Genomic DNA, 6693 nt, shown 5'->3' on the forward strand with positions numbered 1-6693 from the left:
GTGAGGAGGGGGTAATTAGTGGAAATGAGAAAAAGCTTTGTTAGTCACTACTGAGGAGAAACACAACAAGGTATTATCCAATCAGCTAATGGAGGGTTCATAGTCATCTATAGGTTCTTAAGGGGAGCAATTTCATGTTCCCTCTTCTTTTTGCCCCCAAAAGACTCATGGTGCTGAGACCAGATGGTGAGGGGGAAGAGGGTGGAGTCCTTATTCTTGAGTCACTTGGCTGCTGGGGTACGTTTTTGGGGTGCTGGGAAGTGTAGCACGCAGCCAGCATTTTGGACAAAGAGGCAGCCTGATGGCGGGGAGGCGCGGGTCAGACAAAGGAGGCGACGCTGTGAATGACTAGCGGCCCAGTCAGAAGCCATAATTGGAGGTGATTAATCTGTGGAGGAGAAACCGCTGGGAGTCATCACTGACTCAGGGATGAAACTGGCTCATTGCTGCTCTGTTCTCCCACCTTACCTGCCCCGCTTGCAGCCTGGAGCGGGGAGGCTGGTTGAAAAGGTGAGTGATTCAGAGGCAGTTAAAAAAAGCAGCATTTCTTAAGCTGTGGAACTTCTGAGACTCTGCGGCAGAGATATTTTCTTTAATTTTCCAGTGGTAATGTGAAGGGGTTGGAGGTCTTTTCTGAGAACTAGGGGCAGGACCTCCTAGGTCTCTGGACAGGCTAGACAGTGATATGCCCCCATAGGAAAAAGCAGGTATCTGGGGAACTTTCTGGTGTGAGATGCTAGCCAAGGCTCTATAGTTAGAGATGTGGACTCGGATCCTAATATGCACTCACGAGATCTGCACAAATAATTCAACCTCACTGAATGCCAGTTTCCTCATCTCCACAAAGAGGAAAAAAGTTCCTACCCACAGGGTACTGTGGGGACTGAGATGGCTCACATGAAGCCTCCAACAGAGTGGAGACTGGACCTGCGGGGGCAGCAGCCACAGGCAGAGACAACACCAAGCATGCACCTTAGAAAAAGAAGCGCTTACTTCTTAGTTTCTCTCTTCCCTATTCCAAACAGAAGAAAACCTACACATCACTCTCACAGTGAAACAGTAAGATGGATGACATGAAGATACAAATCACCAAAAATTACAACAAATATTTAATAAAAGAGACTGTTTTATTATTGGTTACCACCTTAGGGGAAGGCACCAAAGCATACCTATCTTGAAAGTGCCTACTTAGCTTTTGAAGAGACCTAGTTGGTGCTGTTTCTGTTTGTATTCAGAGTCTTCAGAATTAGAAATTAGGCAGCGAGCTTGCAGAAGAGCTGAGTATAGAACAATGAAGATACCTTAGTCTAGCTGTTTTCATGCTGTCGTTCTGAGGGAGATTGAGGAGACCATATCATGGGGCAGTGGCTAGGTTTTGGATGGGTTCATCAGCTGTTCCTTCTCTGCCTGGGGCAGCATCAAACATATGCCTTGAAAGAAGATCTAACTCTTTTTGATTTGTCTTTATCCCAAATGAGAAGAAAATTTGACCAGTAAGAAGAATGAGGATTCGGGCGCCTGGGTGGCTCAGTGGGTTGGGCCGCTGCCTTCGGCTCGGGTCATGATCTCAGGGTCCTGGGATCGAGTCCCACATCGGGCTCTCCGCTCAGTGGAGAGCCCACATCAGGCTCTCTGCTCAGTGGAGAGCCTGCTTCCCTTCCTCTCTCTCTGCCTGCCTCTCTTGTGATTTCTCTCTGTCAAATAAATAAATAAAATCTTTAAAAAAAAAAAAAGAAGAATGAGGATTAGATTTTGCAGAGAATGTAGAGATGGGATGATTGATAGGAGATTCAAATAGACAAGATTAGGGATGTCATTTTTTTTAACCTCAAGGACACATTAGCCAGAGACTATGGTGTGCTCCCAGACAGCTCCTCAAGTGCCCCAGAGCTCTTGTGAGGATCTACGGCTGAAGGTGGCCCAACCAAGGGAGTTAGGATTCTGCTCACTCTGAGATGTTCTCTCTATTCTGTGCTTGTTTGTTTGTTTCTTTTGGTTTTTGGTTCCCTCCTGCTCTGATGCTACCCCTGACTGTCTGACCATTCTAGGGACTCCTGCCATGATTCAGTCTGCTTGGCAGGTGCAAATGATTTACACAGAGCTTTCCTTCCATCCCTTAGTGTTTAATATGAAATTGGGAAGAGCAAAGGTCATTTTTTTTCACGAGTGTCCCTTGGTAGGTCTGGGCTTTGAGCCTGTCTGAATTCTGGATGCAGACTATATCCAGAGCATTTTGTTAGCCATGAGAACTCCACAATGGAGATGACTTAACCATCAGATTGGGTAGCCATTTAACCAACACATTACCCGTGGAGACCATTAGAAATAAAATCCCAGTGATATCTCGGTGGCTCAGTTTGTTAAGCATCTGACTCTTGATATTGGCTCAAGTCTTGATCTCAGGATCATGAGTTTAAGCTCTGTGTTGGGCTCCATGTTGGGCATAGAGCCTACTGAAAGGAAGAAAGAAAGAAAGAAAAGAAAAAAATTGTAATTCTTAAACCTACCTCGAGGCACAGTGCTCTATGGTGCCCTATGAAACACCCTTCTCCACAACATTCAGTCCAGTTCTTCTCCCCCAAGTCCTTCTCCTCACAAATGCTTCAGCTTCCACCAGCTGCAGAGCAGTAAACCACTCTCTCCTGTGAAACTTCCTCCCCACTTAACATTCGTGGACTGCAGCCTCTTGCCACTTAATGCACGGACAACAACAATCAGCATATAGATTGAGCTGCTAGTATAAGGAGAATAAAGTGAGAAAGGAGAAGAGAATGTTACAGAGCCAGGTTGGCCTCTTCTAGGGAGAACATAACTTCTTGGAGGAGGGGAAATCAGCTGCTTCTTCCACTTTGTCAAGGAGGTGGAGAGTGTTTTAACAGGGGGTTTTATTTTATTTTATTTGTTTATTTTCAGCGTAACAGTATTCTTTGTTTTTGCACCACACCCAGTGCTCCATGCAATATGTGCCCTTTCTATTACCCACCACCTGCTTCCCCAACCTCCCACCCCCCGCCCCTTCAAAACCCTCAGGTTGTTTTTCAGAGTCCATAGTCTCTCATGGCTCATCTCCCCTTTCAATTTCTTCAACTCCCTTCTCCTCTCCATCTCCCCATGTCCTCCATGCTTTTTGTTATGCTCCACAAATAAGTGAAACCGTATGATACTTGACTCTCTCTGCTTGACTTATTTCGCTCAGCATAATCTCTTCCAGTCCCGTCCATGTTGCTACAAAAGTTGGGTATTCATCCTTTCTGATGGAGGCATAATACTCCATCATGTATATGTACCACATCTTTCTTCGTCCGTTGAAGGGCATCTTGGTTCTTTCCACAGTTTGGCGACCGTGGCCATTGCTGCTATAAACATTGGGGTACAGATGGCTTTTCTTTTCACTACATCTGTATCTTTGGGGTAAATACCCAGCAGTGCAATTGCAGGGTCATAGGGAAGCTCTATTTTTAATTTCTTGAGGAATCTCCACATTAACAGGGGGTTTTAATCACAATGCCTACCCCCACCTGCAGCATACAGGAACAGAAAGGAAGGGGGAAGGGAAGACCTAAGCTGGGCCCAGCCTGCTGACTTGTGTTCTATTCCTCCCTTCATCTGTCAGTCACCAAGTGATCATTCGGAACATGTCCTTGCTGGGAAGATTTCTGCTGTACATCCTCTATTTGTGAGTTTGAATCCTGGTCCTCTTCTAATCCACCTACTTTGGATTTCTGCCGCAACCAGATCTTTGCTGAGTCCTGTCGCTATGAGGCATTTAAGATGCAACATTGATCCCCCCCTAGGTGTGGGGGAGTGGGAGAGCAGATTGGGGGCATGGGATCACATGCGGTGAGGGAGCTTGAGGGACAGGTAACCATAGGAGAATAGACTTGGAATATACATTTGGGATTCCAGACTGGAAAACTGATGTCTTATGAGATGAAATGGTTTGCCAAAGATCTTGCACACTGGCAGAAGAGCAAGACTAAAACTCAGGTCATTGAACTCCTGGCCCTCTCTGTTGCTGACTGGGCCTAAGCAGGGAGCTTTGCTGATGATAGGTCTGCACCACTCTGGCCATTGAATGGCAACCCTGCCAGTCATTTGTTACCTCAAATCCTTTTCAGGTGTCCTGTGCCTCTCACCAAGGGTCATGCACATTCTGAGTTCTGTGCTAGCCTGAAAACATCTGGGAGAAACATACAGGGAGGCCATGACACTTTAGGCATTAAACCTGAATAAGGATCCCAGACTTTGCACAAATCAGAGCTCTGAACAAAGTCACAAGTTTCTTTGATTCTCCTGGTTTTGATACTTGGGCTCTTCTGCTCAGTCTCCTTCATTTCTCCTACATCCAAGGTGGCTCATGATTTTCCCAGTGACTGCTGTCATTTCTGTGTACTTGGACTTGTCATCATCACAGCTCCCACAACTGATCTCAAGAGTGCTCCCTCCCCTCCCTCCACCTCCACGGTGCCTCCTCCACTCCAGGTGTTGCTCCCTTCAGTACTCTGTATAGCTGCTCTGTCCCCATTAGGCATACTTTCTTCTCCCCAAGCTGGAACAGAGCATAGGGAGGCTCACTAGGACCCAGAGATAGAGCATATATCTTTCAGCAGACGAGACACCTGCTGGTAATGTAAGCAATTCTGTACATAACCAGCAAAACTTCTATTGCGTACCTGTTATGTGTCAGGCACTATGCCAGATGCTGGGTGTGCACTGTCACCTAAAAGAGGGTCTCTGCCCTCAGAGGAGTCTTTGGTTGAATGAGGAAGCAATCAGGTATACCAATGCCTTCACTACAGCATAATGGACCTATATATTGGCTCATAATGAACCTCTGCAAAAGGAGTTTTAAAAACAAAATGGAGGGACAGTCAAACAAACCTGGACAGTAGAAAGCTATTAGAGAAAGTCATGCCTGTCTGGAGCACTGGAGGATGAATAGGGGTGAACTGAACTGGGCAAATAAAGCTGAGGGGAGGAGCATGACGGAAGGCTACTCTTGTTCTCACCTGGGAAAATGCAAAGTAGAAGACTACTGGGCTAGTGTACAGTTGCCTTGAATTCACTGGAAATCTCTCCATCCAGGAGATGGATGGGCTCCTAGTAAGCAGTCTTCTCACCAGGGATAGGATGTTATGGTGAAAAGAACCTTCCAACTAGCAAAGTGAAAAGACACAGGCACAGACCTTGGGTTTGCTCTGAGTTAACTATAGGGCCTTGGCAAATCACTGAGCCTTACCTTGTGTATGGTGAGAGAATTGGACAAGAAGACTTCTAAAGTCTCTTCCAGCTCTGGAACAATCCTCTCCCTCTAAAACATTTGGGAAACCAAATGAAAACAAATAAGGTTCAAACACACTAAGACCTCCTCCTAGGAGGTCATATTGGGGTCATTAAAGATGGTGGTGAGAGAAACTGTCCCTTCCTGATGGGTAGATTGGACCAGAGGGGAAAAGAGAGCCTCATTCCCCTTTGATGGGTCAGTATTCTCTTCACTTATGAGCAAGAGGACATGGGGGCCCAAACCCACAATTGATTGAGATGCCAGTGGGAACTCTTCCTGTCACGATGTTTCACTCCAGCGCCTTCATTTCTATTATTATACCAAGCAATTTATTCCAAAAACATAAACCAAACAGCAAAAGAATAACTGGCTCCCTGAGGAGAGCTCTGTCCTCTTCCTCTTCTCCTGCAAGCCGTCCCCATGCTCATAGGACCTGCTTCACACTCACTGTGAGCCCACTCTGTGTGGGAAGGGCTGCAGGGGTGGTCCACAAGAGGAGCTTGGTTTCATCTTTGAGTCTGCCCAGAATGCTTTGCCTTCACAGTCCTGGGCTAGCAGTGCTTTCTACAAGTTTCTACTTTGAATGTATTTGAAGCCTGGCGAATCAGCACTCTCTGACTTTGTGCTGTAGTTTCTATCTCTGAAATGGAGAGGAAAGTTCTTGACACTATAGCTTTCCTTTACAAGCCCAGGGAAATGCTAGGACTTGGTTCTAGCCCAATGATTGGTTAGACCCAAACCACACCTCTCTCTTCTGTCATTGTTCCCATCTGAAAATGGTGAACAGAGCTGAGAGCACTGCCCTTTTCTCCCACAGAGCCATCATAATGGAATTCCTGTTGACAGTCCAGACCAGCTAGCAACTAGCACACTAGGCTAGCAAGAGGAACATTTTCATGGAAGACCCAAGGACCACATGCTGTACCTTTGGAAACTGAAACCTTGGAATTTTTAAAATCCTCCCAATAACTCATTTTGCTTGACTTCTGACTGAAATGGAGATTGGTTAAGGTCAAGCGGAGCCCTGAGTCATGTGAGGGATGGGATGGGAAGAGCATGTTACCATGGTGTCCCTGGATAATCACTTCCTCCTCGGAAACCAGGAGGATATTTTGTTTGTACAATTGCATCATTTGTCACTCAGCATATGCTATCTTATATGTTAGTGATTAAAGAAAATACAGCCCATTTATATCTTAAGCCTTTCAAGGGAAAGAGTAGAGTAATACACAGTAGGTTTTCAATAAATAATAAATAATTGATTTTGCTGATGATTATAACCCTAGTTTCAGGATTTATAAGTCTATTAAAGAATCAGAATCATGAACTGTTGGAACTTAAAGGGTCTTAAAGTCCCAGGCCAGTTTCCTCACAGACTTGCATTGCATACATTATATTATTTTGTCTTT

Source organism: Meles meles, chromosome 8 (assembly GCF_922984935.1).
Source record: "Meles meles chromosome 8, mMelMel3.1 paternal haplotype, whole genome shotgun sequence".
In the NCBI taxonomy this organism is placed as follows: Eukaryota; Metazoa; Chordata; class Mammalia; order Carnivora; family Mustelidae; genus Meles; species Meles meles.